Raw genomic sequence first — 26680 nt, forward strand, 5'->3', positions numbered from 1 at the left:
CTAAGGAAAAACTGTAGGGAAATCAACCTCTATGCATTGCTGCTGACAATATGAGTTGGTAGAGACTATTTGAGGACTCTTTAATTCTAAAGTAGAAACAAAAATATCCATAGTCCTCTAAAGATAAAATGTGCATGGAAATGCCTAGAAATATAGGAAACATATATTCTGAATACATGCAGGTAGTTATGTTAGGTACAGTTGTGAAGTAAGAAAAAGAAAATCAAACTTGGAGGTAATGGCCAAGGGGGGAATTTATTTTTATTATGATTTTTTAAAAGGGCAATATTTTCATGCAGTACCTGTAAGGCAAAACACTTGTATCTTTTAACAAACTTTCTGGATGGGAAATCTGATGATTAAAAAGGGGCAATGATAAATGTTTTTAATTCCACTGTTAGTTTTGTTCACTGTACCTATGACAGGAAGCTATTTACTACTCAGGCCAAAGATTCTTCAGAGAAAAGGTGAACCAGAAATTCTAGATGATGACCTCAGGCTGATAGCTGGGAATAGCTCGCCTGTCTTAAAGCAGACATGTAAGACAAGAAATCATTGACACAAACTTCTAAATGATAAATTGATAAACAAATCATTCCACTAAATACTTTAAATGGGTATATTTTAAAAGTACACAAAATCCATTTTACATTGGTTTTGGTAGGCTGGGGGATTCATTAATATATAATATTTCTTATTCCACAGGGGAGAAAAAAAAAGATGTTTTCTGAAGGAAGCAATTTATTTTTATTTGGATGTAGGAATATAGTCTCATTTCAGAATGACTGCATTTGCCAACTTAGTAAAGTTTCAAAGCAACTAAACTAGTATTTTTATTCAGACATTTTAATCACATAAATTCCTTGGGAAATTTCTGTAACATATCATGGTTGTTTTTAGGCAGACCAGTGAGTTTTCATGAAATATGTTAACAGTTTTAAACTATAATGACAAAGTGTTATGAGAGAGATCATAAGAATAATCAAAGAATAATCCAGTGCATATATGGGAAGCAAGGAAGAATCAATTTTTTTAAATGGAAAAAATAAGAACCACGAATGAGCAAAAAGTAATACTGCTAATGCAATAAGCAGAAAAAAAATGGATCCAAGCCAAGTATAGAAAAATGCAGGCTGAGAGAGGAGGATCTCAAGTTCAAAGCCAGCCTCAGCAATGATGAGGCGCTAAGCAACTCAGTGAGATCCTGTCTCTAAATAAAATACAAAATTAGGGCTGAGGATATGGCTCAGTGGTCAAGTGCTCCTGAATTCAATCCCTGGTACCAAAAAAAAAATTATAATCAAAATTTATGAGTAATTTGAGTAAAAGGAGAGTGCAATAAATAATAAATACACATGGAATAATAAATGAAAGATTTTTTTTTTAAAGAGATAACTGGAATGAGACCAATTAACTGAACTACTAATAGAGATTTCACATAGACACAGCCGCCCTGCAAAGACCCTGACAAACATCAGTTGCAAATCACAATAGACCAATTGCAAACATAGAAGTTTATATTGAAGATCTCTTCCTAACTTCACCTAATGCAACAAAAGACATTTAATATATTTAGTACTGCTATTATACTCCCCCCAGAACTACAATTATTTCAATTCCATTCAACTAATAGAAATGTTGATAATAATATTTTTTTAAAAAAACGACAATTTTAGTTTTCACCATGTGCCCAGCCTAGCAATGAAGTCTAGTTAGATTACTTATCCCCAAAAATATAGTAAAGATAGAAATTAAATTTCCATAATCACACAGTTAGTAAGTGAGTTAAGAACAAATGGAAGTTTTTTACATCTAAAAAAACTTATTTTTAATTACCAGTTTGCCACTTTGTACTAATAATGCCTGATGTTTACACAATACTTAACAGCTATTATGTCATTATAAAATAATTTCTGTTATATGCTATGTGTCTGAATACAATTAAGAATTTTAGAAACTAGTATTCCTGTCTTTGATGTATCATTTATACATTCATGTTAAGAACTTCATAATTAAAACAGTGAAGGCAAAACTCAGCCTTAGCAGTCTTTGCTGTTCCCAGTTTCTATCACATGAACATCAGGATGATAATTTTTCAGTTCAAAAGAGCACCAAGAACAGCAGGAATCCCTACAGACCAGAGGAATTCAGAAAAGATGAAAAAAAAAAAAGCATAAGTAGAAATTTTTTGTGTCTTCAGGGTTAGGTTCTTCTGAATCTTGTAGCAGACAATCTTTCTTGTGTCCTTTAGCTTCTGGTATATCCATAGTCTCTGACATTTCTTGACCCCATGGCAACATATTCCAAACTCTGCCTCCATTTTCACATGGCTTCTGTCTTATGATTTTATGTCCCTGTCTAAGTTTCCCTCTTTTTAGAAAGACACCAACCATTTTGGATTAGTGGTCCACATTTGATGACCTCAGCTTAAAATAGGTAAGGTTTATATTTGTGAAGATCCTCCTCCAAATAAGGTCACATTCTGAGGTACTTGGGGTGAGAACTTCAACACACAGTTTGGGGGAACACAATTTAACCCATCACAACTCACCCACTATATCTAATCTGGCTTCTGATCCTATTGAGTCTGGTTCCCCAAAATTCTTCAGTCCAACTTTCCCATCTTCAACTCTGCTGCTGCTGTCTTGGTTTCCTGGAGGTACTGGAATAACTCCAAACAGGACTATCCTGTTCTCTCACCTTCCAGTTCATGGTCTACACAATGGCACCATCTTTCAGCATGTAAATATGATGTCTCAGATCTCCCCAGAAACCTTTGATAATTTCCTTTTATACTTAAACTAAAATGAAAATTCTTTACAAATCAACAACTCCCACATATTCTTGCCCACACCTGTCTCTTCGGCTTGCTCTTTTAGTCATTTGTTCCTTTACTAACTGAACTCTAGCCACACTGATCTTCTTTCAGAGTATGCTCTGCAATCCTGGTTTTTCCTTTTGCATCTGGTCAATTCTTCTCATGTGTTAGTTCTAAATTCAAAGGCTACTTCTTCAGACAGGATTTTTATTGACCCACTCTTCTAAATCTGGCATATCCCTAAACTCTGCTATTCATTTTGAAAACTAATTATTTTCTCTTATGGTGTTTATCTAAAAAAAAGCATAATAAACATTTTTACATTCGTTTTTGTGCTAACTTTTCTTTTTACCTCTTTACACTGAGAGCTACATGCAAGCAGAGATGGCTGCTTTATTTTTGAAAACTAGCACAGTGCTCAACGAGTGTTGATTAATTACATAAATGAGCAAAAGAGAATGGAAGATGAGAGAGGATTGCAAAGTAAAAGAAGAGAAAGAAAGGCAAATTGTGTTCAATTTAAAAAATAAAAAAGTAAATTTTAAAACATTGTAATATTCAATTGAAGAAATCTTTTTAAATTCATAACCATCACTACTTCATCTTATATTAATTCAACTTAATATACAAACAATAATTTAATATTTAAATAATGCTTAAACTGGTTTTCTTAATTTGCATTATACTTCCTCATGATTTAATAAGTGGAAATTTGTGTTCTTCAGAAACTTCTTGAGACATTGAAAGAAGTTTGCTTTTTTTGAAGGTTAAGCCAGCTGGCTTTTGAGTAGATTTAAAAACAAACTTGAAGACAATAAAAGGAGAAGAGAAAGCAGCAACTCAAGTTTTTAATTTATTTGTGAAATGACATAAATAACAATAATGTACCAAATTGTTCCCACAGCATCATTTTGCATCTGAGAATGAAGTTGTAAAGTTCAAGAATCTATATTGGTTCTTTGTGGGCACATCAAGTGAGCATTTCTTCCTCGCCCTGTCTTTTTGTTATGTCTGATCATTGAGTGTTCAATTGCAAAGAGGAGAATCTACTACAGTTAGTTTAAACAAAGGAGATTTACTTATGGGCATTAAATGCCATATAAGATCATTAGAAGGCTAACTCCCAACTCCTTATTGAGTTTTCAGGGATCATTCATGAGGCTACATTGCACAATTGGGCCATAAAGGGAGCTACACTCTCTGCCTTGATCCAGAAGCTATAAAAGCAGGAAACTATGTGTGAAATCAGGAAGCTGTTGCCAGACCAATACTGACACAATAATGACCCTGCACTTGCTAGTGTATGCATCAGTAAAATGGATTTCTGACACCCTGGCTCCTTAGCTACATAACTCAGTTTCAAATCAAAATTCCATGCTGGTTCATCTTCTCAGAAGATGATAAATCACATCCAGAACTCTGGCCACAAGAGAGTCTGGGAAATGTGGTTTATCCTTTATTTTTTGTTCGTTTGTTTCATACACTACAGGGGGTTGAATGTCTGTTGAGCATGACCATTTACAGTAGACATCAGCATACATTATGGACCTTCCCTTTTATGACAGAAAAGAAAGCTTATGTGACTTACAAACACAAGTCATTGTGTTGAAAACCTAAGGTGCATTTCTGTTTGGGTTCATAAAAAAACAGTGGTATTACTTTAGGAATTTGAGAGGGAGGATGTTTTGTGTATTATAATGCATTTGGCAACACATCTGGCCTTTACCAATTAAACACCAATAATACCCACCCTCTCTCCTTCAGGTGTGAAAATCCGAAATATCTCCAGACATTACAAATGTCCCCTGGAGTGTACACATCAGAGAATGATCAAATTAGGGTAATTAACATATATATCACCTCAAACATTTATCATTTTTCTATGGTGAGATCATATAAAATTCTTTTAGCTATTTTGAAATATATAATACATTATTACTAACTTTAATCACATGTTGTGTTATAGAACATGAAAATGTATCAGAAGGTATTTTTTTTTTGTAGTGCAACAGATTGGACCCATGATCTCTTGCATGCTAAGGAGCCACCACTGAGCTACATCCCTAGTCCCATTATCCTTGCTATCTAAGTGAAACTTTGTACTTTCTGCCTAATGTCTATTTTTCCCCATTCACTACACCCCTAGCCTCTGGTAATCACCAGTCTACTCTCTGCTGCTATTATTTCAATATTTTTAGATTCTAATATAAGTGAGTTAATATGGTATTTAACCTGTGTGCCTGGCTTATTTCATGTAACATAATGTCATCTATGTTTACACATGTTCTCACAAATGATAGAATTTTTTTTAAGGCTGAGTGATATTACCTTATGTACCTATTCTTCATTTGAAAATGGAGAGACAAGTATTCACTCATCTATTAATGAACATTTAGGTTGCTCTCATACATTGATTATTTTAAATAATGCTTCAATTAACAAGGGAGAGGAGACATCATTTTGCCCTACTACTTTCAATATCTTACGGTATATACCCAGAAGCTTACTGATAATTCCATTTTTAGTTTTTAGACATATCACCATGTTGTTTTCTAAACTGACTGTACCATTCACCATACCATCAGGGTAATTCTGGCTGCAAAAAGTAAACTTGGAAGTATTCACTCAAGAGGTGAATTTTAAACATGTTATGTTTCTATTTTCTGTTAATGATTTTAATTCACATTTTTTACTATTATCAATTTCAGCAGTGATATTATAACCTCAAGAAACTAAAATTATAATTTACTTATAGACATGCCACTTTCTCACAACAATAATTCTATATATTAGAATAAAATTGTGAAATACTTATCCTATTTCTGACAAATGTGGGGGAAATATTCATTCATTGATATCACTTTCACATTAATAGTGATACTGAAGCAAATTCCATATTCTGGTCATCCCTGTATTAGCTCTGTTTCAGGCTTCTGCCTCATATTTGAAGAAATAGTATGTTTTCATATCCAAATTTTTCTGCCTCAACTTTCTTCAGTTAGTAATGAAAGCATAAAATGACTGGGATTTTCAATGATATTGGGTAGGAATTTTACCCAAGATACTCCAGGAAGAGGTTCTCAAATTCTCAACTCTGGTTGTACATGTGAATCTCTTCAATATTAAATGTTCGTGTCCAGAACTCTTCCTTGAGAATTTGATTTAATTTGTCTCTAAGTGGTGCTGGTCATATGTACAATTTTAGAACTCTCTAGTTGAGTCTAATATGTAGCCATAGTTGAGAAATACTTCTGGAAGATAATGCGTCTTACCCATGAAAAGCTACATGTGGTTTGAAAAAAATATCTGGTGATTTTTCACTTACCTTCCCTAAAAGAACATCTTTTTTTTTTAACAGTTAAGAAGCATATCCTGAGAATAAACTATTCACAAACTCAGTCAGCTCACCTCTCTCTCTCCCCACTCTGGTCTTCCCCTGCCCTGAAAAAAGGAACCTCAATAAAAATAAATGCCTTCCAATGAAGACTTGGAAAGATTGTGTGTGGAAGAGAATACTCTTTAACATTAGTCATACTAAATCTGGAAATATGAGATACAATGTCTTTATGAACCAGAAATTTCCAGAAAGAATATGGAAACAACAGACAAGCCTGTGGCCATGATGGCTTGGGAAGAATCTTCTGGGCCTCAGTCTATCCAGGATTACTGGAATCTTCCTGCCTTTATGGCTTGTGTAACCAAGACACTGACATTTACTCTGTGAGTAGATGTTTACTGTGCCAGTTCTCAATCCTATTTTATGTATGCACCAGATTACAAAACTACTTTCTTGTAAGACTGTGTGACTATGAGAGATTTGGTTAATTTTTCTTTATATTTTTTCTTATCTATGAAATTAAATAAATTGATTAGAGAAATTCTAAAGACTAATGCTGCTCTGAAGTTTATGCTCCTTTTGGGCAAGAATTTTTTTGGCAAATAATTATCATTATGAGGTTTAAAACTCCAATGGAATATATTGTCCAATTTAAAGGTTTAAGATATTTCTCTTCTTTCAAATTCATTCAGGAACCCTCTTATTCTCCTTCACTTGTAGCTCTGTTTTGCTGCTGCATTTCCTCTTCTGAGGTGAGTGATAGATTGTGCATTTCCTTAAAGGAAAATTAATGGGCTAAGTGTGAAGCACAGAAGAAAGGCATATTAACTTAAGTAGTAGAGAACAGAGAGAGGAGGAAGTGAGATCATAGATACCAAATGCACATGCCCTTTAAAGATGGGAAACTGCAATAATGAGGTGTCAGCAAGGTCAAGTAGATAAGTACTAAACTCAGAGGGTTCTTGTTACATTGGCATTTGATTTTGTAAATGGATTGCACTCTCTCCACCAGTCCTCAACCACAGAAAGCTGCTGCACACCCTTCTGCCCCTTTGACAATCCCCTTAGCTCTTCTTGTTCTGCACCAAGTCATGAGTAATAACTCCAAAGGCCCTGCAAAGACATCCCTCACCCGCATTGTGGGCAGGTGCAATCATTCAAAATATACACAAACTCCATGGAGAAAAAGACATTAAGATGGCACTGCAATCGATCTCCTCTCAGCTAAAGAAGTTAAATCCACATGACCTATATTCATGTACAGATTAGCTCAGATGGAAAAATGAAAACTAGTGACTATGAATCATGCAGTAAATACAGGAGCTCATAAATAAATAAAATCCCCATGGATAGGAATTCAGAGTTGAAATAAGAAGGTCTGATAAATGGGGGGGAGGGGGAAGAAAAGTTAGAATCATAACAAAACTTGGAGGAAATTGGTATAGAAATTTCTAATATCTGTAAACATGTCTTTGCCCTGGGTGAATTAAGTGAGGCAGACTGCATAAATAACCAAGTGACGATACAGTCTGAAATTGTGGGGTTGAATAATTTTCTTTTGGTTGATTCTTGACAAAGATAAAATAGGCTAATGTTAAAAAATTTTTAAAGTGAATAGTAGAAAAAATTCTTTATTTTCATTCCTCTAAGAGAACTCATTATTACAAACTCATGTGATTGTACATACACATATGCAAATATATAAATACACATAGATATTACAGAATGTTTATTTTTCACATATATCATCCTAATATAAAGTATATTTTCATCTATATATTTATATGATTTTGACAGAAATGGGTTCACATTTTACATATTTATGCACATTTCTTTTTTTTCACTCACTAGATTCCAACTTCTGGGGTTAGATCCTGTCTCCATCTCTTAATATTTATGTGATCTCAAGATATATTACCCAAACTCTCTATGCCTCAATTTCTCCTTCAGGAAATGGGGAGTCTAGTGATAACAACTTCTTAAATTGCTCTGATAATTAAATACATTATATTACATGATCATATAACAGTGTTGTAAAACAACACTGCTATAAAAATATCATCCTTATTTTGCTATGATTGTAGGATTGTAGAGGACATCAATCATTTTCATCATTACATATAATGGATGATGTGGAACTTCCCCAGATCCCTTCCTCAGAGTATTTCTATGAGTCACAAGCATCCATCTTGTGGCCCTTGGCCCTAGAGAATGGCGACACACAAAGTTATGCTCACAGTCCAAGGTATAGTTCACAGCTAGTGATACTGTTATGGTTTTGATATCAGGTGTTCCCCCAAAAGCTCATGTATGAGACAATGCAAGAAAAATTAGAGATGAATAATGGGGTTATGAGAGTCTTAACCTAATCAGTGAATTAATCTCCTGATAGGTATTAACTGAGTGGTAGTTAATACCTAATACTATAGGCAGGTAGGGTATGGCTAGATGAGGTGGGTCATTGAAGGTGTGCCTTAGGGGTATACATTTTGTGAGCTTAGCTTAGTGTGTATGTGTCTGTCTGTCTGTCTCTCTCGCACGCACGCTCTCTCTCTCCCTCTCTCTTCCTTTCTCTAGTGCCATGTCCTGAGCAGCGGTTCCTCTGACACACTCTTCTGCCATATGTTCCACCTCACCTCAGGCCCCAAATAATGGAGTCAGCCATCTACGGACTAAGACCTCTGAAACTGTGACCCCCCCACCACAAAATAAACTTTTTCTCCTCTAATATTGTTCTTCTCAGGTCTTTTTGTTGCAGCAGTGAAAAAGCTGACTAAGATACAAATACTCAGCCTGCTTTGCTCATTACTTCTTTCCTCATTCACTTTATATTCCAAATATAAATCCTGAAACCACTAACCAATAAGTCTGCTCATAGTTGTTTTTTTTTTCTAGAGAACCTCTAAATTAAAATTATTGGTTACAGAGGTAGCTTCGGGAGCATAGTTAAAATTGAAATTTTCTATTTGGATTATTCATTGATTCACCAGTACTGAGGACACCAATACTAATGGATGGTATAGATAGAACGATGTTGTAATTAGTGCTTTAATGTTAAAGCATTCACTTATGATGAATAGGGTATGACTCAAATGGAAGAGAATGTACTGCCTGTGACAATTTCTCTAGGGTTTGTGAAGTATGAAGTAAACAATAAAGTCAATGGAAATAGATTACTATCCTTGGAGTTTACTGATTAGAGATAATGCTAGCTCAGGCTGAGAAATTCAAGGCACAGAGCATGAAAGACAATAAGTAATTTTTGGTAGCATTTAAGGAGATTCTAAACTCCAGGCAGCTGGAGGGCAGAGAGAATGAAGAACCATTCTCAGGACTTAAATGAAAAAGGAGCTTCAGTGTTGACTTCTCAATCCTGAAAGGTCTTCAGCAGCAAGGGTTTTATTTCTAGCTCTGTAAGGAGCAGAGCCTTGAGACAAAGAATAGGGATTAGTGGATGAAAGCATTTGAAAAACCTCAAAACTCCAGATTCCCCTGACATTTGCTTTCAGAAATAGTCTGCTCTCCATGTTAGAAGACAAACTGCCCTCACCCTCAGACTCTGATTTCAGGTCATGCACAAGGCTCATATGAACCAAAGATATTGTAAGACAAGGTTTATTTTGTAACAATATCCTGGAAATCCAGATCCATAACAAGGAAGAAATTCTAACACAACCTAGTGAGGAAGGTACTATGCATTTCAAGGGAAGAAAAGGATTTTGCACTGAATTTATTGCAAAATCTGAGTAATATCTTCTGGTAGGACCAGGAAGAAGAGAACCACCAGATACCAACGGCTCTGAATCAACGAACAAAATATGATGTTGAATAAGGAAAAAATTATCAATTTAGGATCATGCTACTGAAATAAAGGATTTAATAGAGAACCACCAACAAGGAAGGCCCTGGAAACTTGGAGAAAGTAGTGATTCATAAATATATAGTGGAGGGGTCAAAAAAACTGTGACAAATATTAAAGGAAGGAGTGTCAAAGTCTCAGAAAAGCTAGCATGCTAGAATGGATATCTAATGAATTAATCTCCTGACAGGTATTAACTGAGTGGTAGTTAATACCTAATTAACTAAATGTATCTAAGGTACAAAACTCACCAGAGAACAGTGTACTTTGGAGTTGAACAATAAGATAATACTCCATTTCTTACAGCAATCCTTGTTACAGCATTAAAGAGTGAGTTGATAAGAGGGGAACTGGCATTGTTGAGAAGCTGCGTGAGAAGAATCATCTGTAAGCTAGGTTAAAAGCAGGTGATACTGTTGCAGAACTAAACTCCCTGATTGTAATAAAGATAATAGTATTTTCCTTACTGATGGTGGCATGGACCAACAGAAGCTCAGCAAATGTAATCATTTCATTAAGTGACAAGATTGAAATACTAGGCAGGAAAAAAAGAGACAGTAGCCAGGGGAGTTATTAACAAACCTATAGGAATGGTAAATAAGACATAATATCCCTAGAAATATGAGCAAGAATTATAGGCAGTGTAGGTATTGATTAAGGAATCAGGCTATGTGAGTCTGAAGTAGAAGCCCCAAACACAATTCCAGATCTCTTATCAGATCCATAATGCATAGGACACCACAAAAAAACATATTCAATAGTAATTTATTCAGTCTCTCTCAAAAGGGACCTATGGCTTTTTGCTCAGATTATCACATATCTTAATTCTGAATTGATGTTGATATCCAGGGTACTACCATGGCTCCTGTTAGAAATAGGGGTCAAGATGATATATGGAATCCTGGCCCATGTTAGTATTATGGTGAGTTCACTGGATCCATAGTCTCATTCATTAGTAATTTATCCACTTTCTAAATATATAATTTGAAAAGATATAGTTCATTTTTAACAGGACCTTCATTTTGATGGCTTGATGTGTATGAGAACTATCTTAAGAAAGCCAGCTGCAAACTTCCAATACTGTGCCCTCTTCCCAGTAGAAAATCAAAATCTATATATAGTAACTGTATTTCAGGGGAAATGCAGAAATTAACCCATACTCAGAAATTTAAAGTATGCAAGAGTTGTGGCTCCTTTCATATCATGATTTAATTCACTGGATTCACTCTTTAAAAAAAAAAAACACAAGATGCATCATAATAAATAACCATGGCTTATGGCAACCTCCAGCTAATAGTACTCCTAATTTCAGCCACTGTCATTTTTGCTTGAGTAGATTAACACAGACTCTGGCTGCAGCATGTGGTCATTGGCTTTGCACCTGCTTTGTCTTCCATCCCAGTCAGGAAGGAGGCTCAGAAGCAGATCATTTCCATGTGGAATGAAGAACATCATTTTCAATCTTGACCCAGAGCTATATTAACTTTCCCTCACTCTGACTTATACCCCAAAGGGACCTAGACCATCTGGACATCTGGAAAACATCACACTGGTCCACTAAATAGATTAAATCATGCTAATCAAACCAGGTGAGCGAAAACTGACAAGTACATTAGAGTTTTGGTAAGACATATGCACATAAGGGGGCAGGATAGAAACCCTACTAGGACTCATGAACTTTCCACATCAGTGAAGTTTTTAGTGTTTCAGAGGATTAGAAAATACGAAAACATTTTCTCCAAAAATAAAAGAAAAATGATTATTTCTCAAAACTTCTGCCATTCAGAAGCAATAAAATAACTGATAGGGCTTTAGGGATTCTTTACCTTCTGAAAGCAGCAAATTTAACCATTTAGAGTACTGTTTCAACACATTTGCTAGTGACACAAAAACCTGCTGATATTGAGTAAACTCTAATGCAAGAAAGGAGTCCACAGCAGTTTAAATAGCACTGCCACATGGAACATATAACCGAAAAGACCCTAGGTTACAGGAGGTATCTGTGGTGGGGGAAAATGCCATATAAAATTCATATACAACTCTAAGAGAATCACCATCATGTGTTCTATGAAATTCACAGCTATGGTCTAAATGTTTGTGTCATCCCCAAAATTTTATGTAGAAATCATAACGCTTGGTGATGGTAGGAGATGGAGCTTTGGGGGAAGTAATTACATCATGAAGGTAGAACCCTATGAATGGGATTAATGTCCTTATGAAACAGGCACTTGTTCCCCTTTTCACCTTGTGAGAGCACAGCTAGAAGGCACCATCTATGAACCAGAAAATGGGCCCTTGACAGACACTGAATCTGGACTTTTGAGCCTCTGAAACTATCTCAATAAATTTCTGTTGCTTATAAGTCACCAGTTCATTGCATTTTTAAAATTATTCTAATTTGTTAGGCGTGACAGTAGAACGCATTTTGACACATCATACATAAGTGGAGTATAACTTCTCATTCTTCCGCTTGTACATGATGTGGACTTACACCTGTCATGTACTCATATATGTACATAGGGTGATAATGTCTGATCCATTCTACTATCCTTCCTACCCTCATATCCCTACCCCTCCCTTCACCCCCCCCGCCCACAAAATACATCTATTCTTCCCTAGCTCCCCACTGCCCTTATTGTGAATTAGTAACCACATATCAGAGAAAATATTCAGGCTTCATTGGGGGGGGGGGTTGGATTATTTTACTTAGCATGATAGTCTCCAGTTCTGTTCATTTCCCAGCAAATGCCACAATTTTATTTTTCTGTATGACTGAGTAATATTTCATTGTGTATATGTACCACATTTTCTTTATCCATTCATCTGTTTAAGAGTACCTAGGTTAGTTCCATAGTTTGGCTACTAATTGAGCTGCTATATACATTGATGTGGTGGTGTGACTGTAGAATGCTGATTTTAAGTCCTTTGGGTATAAACCAAGGAGTGGGATAGATGGGTCAAATGGTGGTTCCCTTGCAAACTTTCTGAGGAATCTCCATACTGCTTTCCAGATTGGTTGCACCAATTTGCAGTCCCACCAGCAATGTAAGAGTTTACCTTTTGCTCATATCCTTGCCTACATTTATTCTTGCTTATATTGATAATTGCCAGTCTGACTAGAGTGAGATAAAATATTTGAGTAGTTTTGATTTTCATTTTTCTAATAGTTCATTGCATTTTATTATAGTTGTCCAAATGGACAAAGACACCACGAAGACAGATGAGCCTTTGTAAGACTGGTAAAGAAGGGTTTGACAGAAACAAGGCTGAAGAATCTGAAAAGAAGAATGAACAATGTAAGAATACATTTGAAATCATGGAAATGCAATGATATATTCAGTCTCCCTCTGCATTTTGCCCCATTTTGGTGTGACTCTGAAAGACTTTTCTAGGGCAAAGCTTTTTAATATTAGTCAAGGTCTCATATAATTACATGGCTGCCTATATTATCCCTCTATTGAGTCCTTCCCTTTTCTCATACCCCAGTAAGCATTCTGAATGCGCCTCTCCTTGACAGAATATATTTGCTGGCAACCTAACCTGACACCATACTTTGCTTATCTTTCTATCCTGTAGACAAATAACTGGCTCATTAAATTGGGTCTATAGTTTTTATTTACTTAACCAAAGAGTTTGGTGACTTTTAAGGCAACACAGATATATAATAATGGTAAGAATGAATCATAATAGCAAGAGTGAGCCAAAAATTTAGCTTTTATATTCACCATTTAAAATGATTTCTTTTGGTTCATGATGCTTATGATTTACTTAGCATAACTGACTCTAAAATATATATGCTGGTTTTATTTTTTACTGACATAAATACATAGAAAAGTCACTGAACCCATGTGGTAATATATTTTTTGATACTACTTTATGGCATTATTTGACATCTGAGTGTAAGTACATGTGAATGGATGAATAAGACTCTAGCAGAACTTGTGGTCTGGAAAAGAAAATGTAAAATGGTACAGACTGCTGGATTGAATTAGGAAAGCAAAAAAAAAAAATCAGTAAGGATTTTTATTCATGGTTTTAAAATCTTTAGTTATTTTTCCCCTTAAAATGTTAGTGATGTCTTTTCTTTAAAATAAATAAATAAAGACATACAGTCCATCTTTGGAGGACTCATACTGCTACTCAGAACTGTTTTTGTTTATAGACAGATAAAATTGTTCCTGTTCCCCTTTCGTCCATATTGAAGGTTGAGGTACATTTTTAAAGGAGAGCAAAACTGGCAATGGAAAACACTTGTTGACACAAACTATTCTTCAGGTGATCACATGCAAATGCAGAGTTGCAGCTGTCCCATAATAAGCATTCATGTCTTTAGTAGACAGCACTAATGTGGAATTATCAGGTCCATTTCATAAAGCTGATAGATCCTAGAAAAAAATGAGAAATGATATACTTTATTCCACCACAGCTTTTCATATCTGTGAAGGACATCCATTCACAGCAAAAGGGTAAAGTATCATATTTGTGATGTCTGACTTGTTTCTCATTCTTGGCAATTCTCTTCAGAATCTGCTCAGCACATCTTTGTCTTTACCAAGCCTTAATTTCTTTTTTTTTAAATTTTTTATTATTGTTTGTTCAAAACATCACATAGTTCTTGACATATCATATTTCACACATTTGATTCAAGTGGGTTATGAACTCCCATTTTTACCCCGTATACAGATCCAAGCCTTAATTTCTGAAAGACACTTCCCCTTCATCACTCTCATTTGGAGACTAAATAAGCCCTTCACAAGTTAGATGGGACAGGATCCAGAAATAGGGTTCATTTCCTAATTGATACCATGTTGAGATTTCCAGTCAATCAGTTCTGTGTCCCCTTATAATCCTCTTCCTCTTTGAAGCTCAGTATCTCCATCTACTAACTTTCAGGCCAAGTTTCTGTAAGACTTCTACACCTAACTTACACGATGCCTCTGTTCCTAAGTCCTCCCAACATACTGAGTTTTTCAAACATCCATGTGGCTGATCCATCTAACATCCATAAACATAAATATGTTAAAAAGAGATCTATGATAAGGTATTGGCTCATATAGTTATGTAAGCAGAGAAGTCCCACACTCTGCTGTCTGCAGGGTGGAGAAACAGGAAAGCAAAAGCTATAATTTAGTCCCTGTGTGAAGGTTTGAGTCCCAGTAGAGCTGAAGATGTAAATCCCAGGCCCCGGACTGGAGAAGAGATGTCTCAGCTCAAATAATATAGCAATAAAGGGGAAAATTTCTCTTTCTTCTGGCTTTTCTTCTATTCAGGCCCTCAGCATACTAGATGATGCTTATCCACACTGAGGATCCACTTTACTGGGACTAACCAATTTAAATGCTATTCTTACCCAAAAGCATCCTCACAGGCACATGCAGAAACAATCTTCAATGTATGTTCAGTCAAGTTAATACATAAAATTTGCCATTCTGGACCACCTCACCATTCACTCCTACGGTCACAATCCCAGGATTTTTTTTGTTTGTTTGTTTCCCCAAATGATCCACATGATAAATCCAAAATCATATTAAAACATTTGCTGTTTTATAAGAACTTCATCTTCCTAGACCTTAAATTTCCATATGGTCATATACTTATAATTCTTTTGTATTTCTATTATTTTATTATTTTAATCCGAGATCAATCTTGCAATTTTCTTATTAAGTAGCTTTCCTTAAATTGTAGATTGAAAATGACACTGTAAAAAGGGCAATTTGGTTTCCTTATAAACTCACAATCACCAATAGAAAAAAGACTCAATATAGCACAGAAATTTCTGGTCAATTTTATCTTTTGTGAATTTCTCCTTGTCCATTCTCTTCTTATGCTCATTTATCCACACTGAAGTTTCTATCTATTATGGTTTGTATGTTAAATGCCTCCTAAAGGCCCAAGTGCTAAAAACTCGACTTCGCTTTCTATTTTATATTTTAAATTTTGAATAATTACTTTGCAATTGTTGATTTGCCTGATGCTTTTATAAATATCATTTATTCTTAAACATCAGCAAACTATGTGACATACATATTTTTGTAGATTCATGATGTTGTCTGACATATTTTTATTTTTAATTTAGGAAAAGAAAAACAGGAACTAGATTTAGTCTCTGCATGGATATTTTTTTGCTAGATAAGCTTGAATAAGGTAGATAATGTCATTGTGTTTCTCTGAACTTTTGATTTCCAAATATATAATTGGTTATAATTGGAGGAAAAGAAATGTTAATATCTGCCTTAAACTGGTTAATATTCAGGTAAAAATATAAAGGCCACATAACAGACCTAATCACTTAGGTACTCAATAAATAGCTATTAATAGCAGTAATATTGAGATTTGTTTCAATATTTTGCTTATAATTACAGGTGAAATTTTATTAACTTTTCAAAGCTGACTACTCATGATTTATAGGAACAAAATAGACATAGACTTGGGTAGTTTATCATTTATTATTATCTATAGAAGATAGTGGTTTCTAACAATCAGTTTGTGACATGAATTTTAATTTGTCACTGTGAAGTAATTAGAGTTGAAATGCATCATTTTGTGGCAGATAATTGATAAATTAAATTTAAATGTGAGAATCTTGAAATCAAATTGGATCACAAAGGCAACATAAACCACACTTTCCATTTTTCAGAATGTAAGGCAAGAATCTAGAGAAATTAACTAATTTTACACAATCACATAGCAAGTTGACCAAAATAACAATAACATTTTATAAAAATTTCCAGCCCAAGGTACTTCCTAACACTTCATTATTTAAATAAAAAGAAAATTAATTTCTAAGTTATTTTTTATCTTTAAGGCATATTCTGTGGAAAAAATATCTAGGTTACTTCTAAAGTATAACAGATATATAAATGATTTATTATGCTTATAAATATCATTGTATACGTTGGTAAATATTTTGAAAAAGCAGATACAACTAAATTTTTGAGATAAAACTTTTCCTTTAAATGCACTCACTTATTAATTAGACACATGTAAATAAACAGCTTCACCCAACAATTAATATAGTTTATATATGAGGTGTTCTCCAAAAGCTCATGTGTGAGACAATACAAGAAAATTTAGAGGTGAAGTGATTAGGTTATGAGAGCTTTAACCTGATCAGTGCATTAATCCACTGATAGGAATTAACTGGGTGGTAGCTATAGGCAAGTAGGTTGTGGCTAGAGAAGATGGGTTATGGGGGGGGGGTGCCTTTGTGGTACCTGTTTTATAAACTGAGCTGAGTATCTCTCTGCTTCCTGATGCCAATTTTTGAGCTGCTTTCCTCCTCCATGTCTTTCCACCATGATGTTCTGCCTCACCTTAAGCCAAGAACAATGGAGTTGGCCATATGTGGACTAAGACCTCTGAAACCATGAGCCCCCAAATAAACTTTTCCTTTCTAAGATTGTTTTTCCGATCACAGCAATGAAAAAGCTAACTAAAACACCCCAGGAAGTAGGTTCTGTTTTTGTACTTGGTAAGAAAACATATGAACATGACCCTTGCCTTCTAAAAGTTCTTGGAATAATATGGAGGAAACTCATAAATGGATCAATATAACTCAACAAAGAAAGTTCTCAGGAATTATATAAATAAGGTGCTATGATAGTATGTAGCATCGATATTTATCTATGGTCAGTTTACCATGGATTAGATAGACTTCCCGGTCAAAAAATTAATAGAAAAAAATAGCCAGATGCCATCACCTTAACTTATTTCTATTAGCGAAAAAGACAATTGCAAAGTAGCACTCTTTTCTCAGGAAAACAAAAATGACTTGATATCATCATCGTGCACTTTCATTATTTTTCTATACTCCTCTGAGGAAAGAGTGAGAATCTGTTTTCTTTACTGCTAGATAATAACCCTTACATGTCCACTCTTAGAAAAAAAATACATAATTTCAATCAAAAAAGGTTATTTTCACACTACCTTTCTTTCAAAATGTGAAAAGAAATTCCAAGGAAGAATTAAAAAGAAAGGCAGCTGCTTGGCCTATTACTGAATAATTATGATGCTCAGTACTGATGCTTCCTTTTAAAATATGCTAGGCTTGGTAAAGCACACTGGTAAATGCTGCATTTTTAAAAATTTGGACTGACGTACATAATGTTTACTTGAAAGAAATCAAAGAAAAGCAATGGAATACCACATCATCATTCCCTCTTTCTTTTTTTTTTTATTAGAGTAGAAAAAATAGTGAAATGTTCTAGATCCATACTGAATGAATTATCTCTCATAGAAATCCATACAATAAATTCATTTATTTCCCCAAAGCCAACATCTTATGCTTTTTACAGAATTTCATATTGTTTGTGCTCTACTTTTATTAGGAGGAAATAAGAGTGTCACCATGTAATAGTGAAAATGTTGCTATATTTCATTTTCGAGTCAATGAAATACAACAAAACTCCAAAAGATAATTTATTTAAACATTATTTAGTTTGGATCTGGAATTGCCCCCAAAAACTCTTGTATTATCTGTCCCTGGCTTGTGGTGCTATTGGGGAGGTGGCTGAAATGTCAGGAGGTACAGCTTGGTAGGAGGAAGTAGGTCACTGGGAATGCACTTTTGTAAAGGGTATATATTTTTTGAAAGGTATATTTTCTTCCTGGCCCTTTACCCCTTTTTCAATTTTCCGTTTTCTTGTACTTTCCTTCCTGTCATAAGGTGAACAGCTCTGCCCCCACCCTGCCTTTCTGCCTCAATGCACTACCTCATCTCAGGTTCAGAAACAATTGAGTCGTCTGACCACAGACTGAAACCTCAGAAACTAGGAACCACAATAGATCTTTCTTCCTTTCAATTGACTTATCTCAGGTGTTTCATTACAATGAGGGAAAATTGACTAACACACACATTTTCAAAACTTAATTTTTTTGTATTTATATTAATTGAAGTTTTCTGGAATACATGAAAATATCAGAGAAACTACATCAGATACAAATATATGAGTATTTAAATTCTTCAATCTAAATGCTTTTTAAAAGAATTTCATTTGTATGATTTTTTTATTTTCATAAACTAGCAGGAGATCTTATGTGCATTTTTTCATTTGTATGTTATACTAAAGAATCACCATGCATATTTTTTAAAATAGGCTTGCTTAATAAATTAATTACAAAAAAAAATTGAGCAAAGAAGACTTTAACCAGAATATAAGCAGAAGATATTTTCCCCAGAATAAACATAGTTGACGCATGTATAATAAAAAGGAATAAATTTGGATACCATAATGTGGTAGGAGATAGCACCTAGGCCAATTTTCACATGGGGTTACATTTTGAAATACTTTTTCTTAGAGAATTTATTTATTAATTCAACAATATTTACAAATAGCCTATAGGTGTCACACACTATGCTGATCTGCATAGGTAGAAGAAGAAAAATAAGACCCTAAATTTCCTTTTTAAGACCTTTATATTATCGTTGGTGGAGATAGAAAATAAACAAACGCTAAAACAATCTACTATACAGGAAAGAAAAAAAAAATGAAAGCCTGGGATTTAAGGGTGTGGAGAGAAGTGCATGTATGTTATTTCATATAATGTGGTCTGAAAAGGTGTTTTTGAGCAGATACTTGAACCAAGGGAGGGAGATTTGTTTATTTATGGGACAAGTGGAAATTGAGAGCTTCCTTTTACAGGAAACAATGGAATATGAAAGTATATAAGCAATACTTAATAATCAAATATAAGAACAGATGGAAAATTTTAGCATTTAAGTAATGGAATTGTCTGTACTCCTAAACAGAAACTTTAAAATTAGATAGTGTATCAAAATTAGGTTGTGACTAAAACTTTTTCTGGAAGTAGTAGAATTGAAGGATATATGAATACAAAAGAGGAATATCAAAATTAATTGAAAATGAGATTTCTATATATACATATTCATGTTTTTATAAGTTTATATGTATATAAATAAAAAAGTTAAACAAAATATATAAATGAAAATAAGGGTCACTTTTTTGTGCCTTCACAATCAATGAATATCTTCTAAAATGGTATCAAAATGAATTCTTGAAGGATATGTGTGTGTTCATTTGTTTTTAAACCAATTTTCTCCTCTTAACAAATTTTAAAATATATGTTATTTTAAAAAACATGCAGTGTGAGGTTGAGAGACAGAAGCATGTTCTCAGCAGCTGTGCAATGATAGCATGTTGTGAATATTCAACAAATATTAAGTGACATTGAAATATGAATTGATGGATAATGAATCACTTTAGGGAATTATCCTGCCAAAATGTTTTGGAAGATCCATGAAATGTTTGACAAATCCAAGAGTTACCAAGCTTTGCCTTTGCTGAGATTTATTTATTTGTTTGGGGGATGGGGAGACAGGTTCTTATTTTTCATCTGGCTCATTATGTCCTTCTGTCGGAGAGTAATTCATGTTCAAATCATATTACTGTAACTTTTGTTAAGCAATTGATTTCTTAGTGCTTATATAATTGGGAAAACAGAACATCTAGAAAAATGGCCTCTTTCTATTAAGTACAGAAATAAAATTGATTAAGCAGAAACTTAATTATAATAATGGGATTGACCCAGAGGTGGAGAATAAGCACCAAGAGAAGACAGAAATATTGCATTTAGAGAGTTTATACCTAACGGGCATTATCTTATTTAGCATTAACTTAAGTAAGTGCGGAAAAAAATCCATAGCTTATAAGATATTTTGCTTCTATTTTCTTCTAATTACATTCAAATTAACAGACAGGATCTTTATCTAATATCTATATGGTAATTTCATCATAATTACTTAGAAATTACCTCACTTTAAATGATAAATAATTTTTGTTCATCTTGAGCTACTTTAACATTCCTGGGCACATTTGTTTTGTGTATGCTATCATTATAGTTATAGAAACCTTTTCATAATGCCTGTAACATGTAAAGTGTTTGGGTTAGTCAATATTCATAAACTTGAACATTATAAAAGCCAACATAAGGAAATCGTGGGGATTTCCAGTTAAAATACAAGAATGTCCAATGCTAGTTAAGGAAAATATTCAGCCAGATTTCAGGTAGGGCAGAAAGGAACACTAGAAGACCATTGGCAACTGAATCACTCTTTCTCCATTCTCCATTCTGCTTTTCTGTGCATTTATTGTATTTTTGTTGTTGTTGTTGTTTTTGGTAGACTTTTAAAAAAATTCTTCTAACATGGTGGTAGAAGAAGAGAAGAGAGATACAGTAGATAGAGTAGAAATTAAAACACAGGCTAGGCTCCCAGAATGCTGATTATTATTTCTCAAGAAAGTGACTTAGACCTAGACTAGGTAGTGTCCAGTTATTTCCTAATAAAGTCTGGCTGTGAAATAGAAGTGGCATTGCATGAATATGGCTTTTAGGTGCTAAAATAGCATTGCTAACAGGAGCTCTGAACTGGCTGGGAATAATTAAGTCATTCACTGTGAGTTGGAGGATACCCAGTAGAGGCCACTGTATTGTATAAGTGAAGTTTTGTCTTCCTTCTCAAGTACTTTATTCTTCACATGAACTATTTTTAGGACAACATCCTTTCACCATTCAAATTCCAGTTTCCAAATCATTTCTTTTGTTTGTTTGTTTTAATATTTATTTTTTAGTTTTAGGTGGACACGATATCTTTATTTTGTTTTTTATGTGGTGCTGAGGCAAAATCAGTGCCTCATGCATTGCTAAGTGAGTGCAGTACCACTTGAGCCACACCCCCAGCCCCAAACCATTTCTTAAGTCATGTTAGTGGAGAAATAACCATCCACCAAAACAATCCTCCTAAATACAGCTGTAATATGGAAAAATTACAAACATAAAACCTGCAAATTCTGATACGCAGATTTGGGAGCAGAGCCAAGGCAAATCAGAAGAGAATGAGTTCCTTTTTTGGCATTTTTTTCTCCCTAGGGAAAGCCACAGTCACAGAGGCAGGGGTGTAGAGATATTTCAAACTCAGATAGAAAACCCTCTGCCTTCCCAAGCTAAGGGAAAAAGGGCAAGAGGCACAGGACAGCCAGGGTCACTGGAGAGTGCAATAAGAACATCAGAAAGAAAAGCCAGAGGAGTAGAAGTCCAGTGACTTGGGCTTAACTCAACCCAAATCTCTACTGACCACTAAACCACATATTGAATGGGACAAGCAGAAAGCAACTCACAGCTGTGGTTCAAGAAACTAAGCTGAGATCTAAACTGCCGCACACCACAGACACTTTGAATCTGCCTGCTAAAACAAAAGCATCAACAGTTTTTGAAGCAATATAACAGAATCCAGATTCTTCACAATCTAATACTCAGAATGTCCAGGATATAGTCCAATATTATTCATATACAAGTAGCCAGGAAAATGTGATACAGTCTCAAAGGAAAAGACTATAAACAGAAAACAATGATGGGGTTAGCAGATGTTGAATTTGCAGACAAGAACCTTAAAGGAGCAGCTACAATAATGCTCAGTGACAATGTTGAGTAGAAGGATAAGGTTGGAAATCCTAGAACCAAAAATTTCAATATTTGAAATAAACAGTCCACTGAATAGGATGAAGAGTCTATTGGAAATGAAAACAAAAGCATCTGTAAATTTAAAAATATATTGATAGAAAACTTCCAATCTGAAAAATGGTAATACCCCAATATACTTATTAATTCAAAAAGCAAAAAATTAGTAATTTTGTGGGATAGAAAATAGTCTATACCTTAACCATTTGATAGTCAACATTACCAGAAACAGGATATAGTGATACTTGCTTCCTACTGATATGGTACATTGAGAAGGGTATGGCATCATTTATGTTTTGCTTTGTTTTTTTAACTAAAAACAGCAACCTAAATTTAACATGAGAAAACATCACACAAAACAAAACAAAACAAAAAAAATAACTAGCTATTACTCTTCAAAGGTGTCAAAGACATGAATGACAACGAAAGACTGAAGAGTCCATTCAGAATGAGAGATTAAGGAGAAACAAACTAAATGTAATGTTTGACCCTGGATTGAATAATGGTTCAAAAAGAGAACATTGGAAGGCCAATAGGTGGAACTTGTTTTAGTCAAATTTTCACTTCTGTGACCAGAAAGACTAGACAATTAGAACAATTAGAGGAGGAAAATTTCTTTGTGTCTCATGGTTTCAGAAGTCTCAGTCCATGGATAGTTGACTGCGTTCCTCAGGATAAGGCAGAACATCATGGCAGAAATGCATGATGGAGGAAAGCAGCTGGGGACGTGGTATTAGGAAGCAGAGGGAGTTCTGCTCAACAAGGACAATGTAAACATTAAAGGCACGCCCCCAATAACCCACCTCCTCCACCCTACTTGCCTATAGTTACCATCCAGTTAACCCCTACCAGGGGATTAATTCACTGATTAATTTAAAACACTCATAACCCAATCATTTCATCTCTAAGCCCTCTTTCATTGTCTCACACATGAGCCTTTTGGGGAACACCTAATATCTAAACCATAATAGATCTTGAATTAATTCTATAAATTTCATAGTATTTTATTTTTGTTAATATTGTAATTTTGCTAATTATATGTGGTTATGTAGGTATTGTTTAAAAATCTATTTTTTTCCAAGTGAATTTATAGTTTTAATGAAATCTAAGTCAAAATCCCAGCAGGTTTTTGAAGAAATTGACAAGTTGATTCTCTAATTTATATGGAAATGCAAATGAACAAGAATAATGAAGTTCTTTTTCTAAAAGAGGAAAAACTGAGAACATAAGTAATCTGATTTCATGACTTACTATAAATAAATATTAATTGCAAGAATGTAGTTTTGGAGAAAAATAGATGTACAGATAAATAGAAAATAATAGAGTCTCGAAATAGACCCAAAATATAATTTTCAAAAAAATATATAAATATTTTCCAACAAGGCATAAAAATATCTTATCCAAATAATGTTGCAATAACTAGACATTTGAATGAATAAAATATTTGACATTTACCTAATATTACATATAATATTTAGCTCAAAAAATTCTATACTTAGATATTAAAACTAAAAACTAAATAGTCTTTGAGTTCTTGAGATAGGTCAATATGTCTTCAAAAAATTCAAAATATTTGAATCATTTTTTAAAAAGAATAAATCAAACATTATCAAAAATAGAACATGAAGTTCAAAATGGGGATCAAGTATATTTTTATACATCAGGGTACACTGCTACACATCAGTCAAACTTTCTTCATAACTCTTTTCATCTTTGAGACCTAGTTTTACAAAAATCCAATTTGAAAGATGGTGCCAAAACAGTCTTTGCTTGTTGTTGTTGTTATTCTTTGCTTGTTATTGACAATAAATAATGGTTTGGAACCATGTGGTATATTATGATTTATTACATTCATGATATCTTTTGAAGCTAATGTTTAGACAGGATACTTTCTAGTCTACTAAGGTTAAACTGTATAGGAGTCATTTCTACTAAACATAAACACATTGGAAGAAAGAGAAGTTATTTTCATGCTTAACATGAATAAAACGCATGCCTTGATGTACAGATGAAAGTTCCAAAATTAGGTGTGGAGAATTTTTTTTTTTTTTCAAAAAACTGGAGAGGTTGCTCTTCTCAATAGAAAAACCTAGAAATGTGGTGTCGAATGATCTCAGGATGGTCTAAGTTAATAGTGAAATAAAAACCCAAACTAGGCTTTCCACAGATGGCTTATATTCTTTAGAAAAAAACCACAATTGGCAACATGTGGATCAGAATCCCCTATACATCTCTGACACTCTAAGGCATTTTTAAATTATTTGGCTTAATATCTCCTCACAAAGCTTTTGCACAAGCAATTTTTCAAAGCCTTTCAATTCTTGTGGATATGCATATAATTCCCTAATTCCATTTGGTCTGTCTCTATGGTAAAACATCAGAACAACAGAATTTCTGTTTTTAAATAAACATAATTTTGATGCTACAGAAACCTGTTGCATATTTCTTGAAGCAGCCCCTCCCCAATTTATTTAAAAGTATGACAGTGTTTTCTTAAGAACAAATCTATTCCAACATTAAAAGGTTTCAATTAGATATGAAACTCCAAACCCATGTATTTTGATAGTATTTTGTACTTGCCAAAACAATTTCTTATTAGATTCGATGACTTGGATTACACACTCCCCCTACATATCTAAAAGCTTTTACTATAAAGGTTTCTTATAACAAAAGGGAAATGAAAAGATATTGTAATTGTTCACAGAACATATCAAGACATCATTGCTGATGAAATATGATATCTACGACATTCCTCTACTATAAGTAAGGTAGGAATTCACAGAAAAGTGCTGTTAGCTACAGAATACCCCATTCCTATTAAGACAAAAACAATAGCTTTCATCTCAGACTATTTTGCCTCTTAGTCTTGAACATACTAAATCTAAACTTTTGGGGAATAAAATTTAAATGTTAGGTCAGTTTCAGCTTTTTATACTTTTAACTTAAGTGGCAACTTGGGGTGCCTATCCTCTAACCACATGGTCAACAGAATATATCTCCCCCTAGAAACAAAAGCCAGTTTTCTATCAGTGTGATTTGTTAGATAGATCAGGGGTGAGAAACCAGGTTCGAGAAAAACTGATCTCACTCATATGCAAACTGTTCTGGAAGTGTGTGTGTGTGTGTGTGTGTGTGTGTGTGTGCGCGCGCCCGTGCGTGTGCACATGTATGTATGTACTGAGGGATAAATGGTAGAAGTAGTACTGTAGAAAGCCACTTTAACCCTGAACTGGATGCTGAGCACAAAAATTAGAGAAGAGCATACACCTTACATAAATGTAACCTGCAACCTGCAGAGTGCATGTTATCCCTGCATTTATTGTGGAAAGCCATCCTTGAGACTACAAGTAAACATATTCTGATAATGGCAGAAATGCTGGTAAATGGACAAACACATGTTTAGAGGAGTTTCACAGCTCACTGTTTGATTCTTTCCAGAGCATCTGTCTTTGCCACTGGCAATCTTTTTAGAAAAGGAATTATGCACACATTGCATCTCTTGGTTTAATAAGGCACCTAAGCTGCCAGTGTAATTATTAAGGCTTGCAAAAGTGGCATGAGTAGCTTCAGTGCCTAGAGATCTTCCTGATTTTATCACAGTGAAACTAGGGTATACAAGTGGGAGAGAGATGGCAAGGTAAATCACATGCCGCATCTCCTATAACATCAGAACCTGCTGTTACATGAATTTTCAACAATTGATGGTATTATTAGGCATGACCTCCTTGGAGTTAGAAAATCTGCATCCATTTTAGCCACTTGCTGAAAGCACACACTACTGCTCCAGATAAAATTTCCAAGAATATATTAAAACAAAACTGCTAACAGCCAAATTTCCTACACACTTGGAAAGCTTGTAAAATGGCAGGCCAACGTTAATACGCAGAAAGAGGGAGACGATAGTATAACTAAGTAGAAGCTGCTGTTTAAATGTCAAGGTTTTTAAAATTAGGGGAATGTTTACAAGAATACCAGTTATCTTTTAGGGGCCACATGAGTTGTTTCAGCTTACTTGAAGATTGTTTCTAACATCAAAAATGGAATTATAGTTTACTGACTATATCAAATGTTTTTCCAAATTTAAGAAGTAATTACGTAAATAAAATTTGGATTTCTGAGAAAATATCACGTTTTAGAAAAAGATTCATTCCAAATATTCCCCCAAAGTACATTTAAAATAATAGCATGAAAC

This window comes from Urocitellus parryii, chromosome 2 (genome assembly GCF_045843805.1).
Source record: "Urocitellus parryii isolate mUroPar1 chromosome 2, mUroPar1.hap1, whole genome shotgun sequence".
NCBI classification, from domain to species: domain Eukaryota; kingdom Metazoa; phylum Chordata; class Mammalia; order Rodentia; family Sciuridae; genus Urocitellus; species Urocitellus parryii.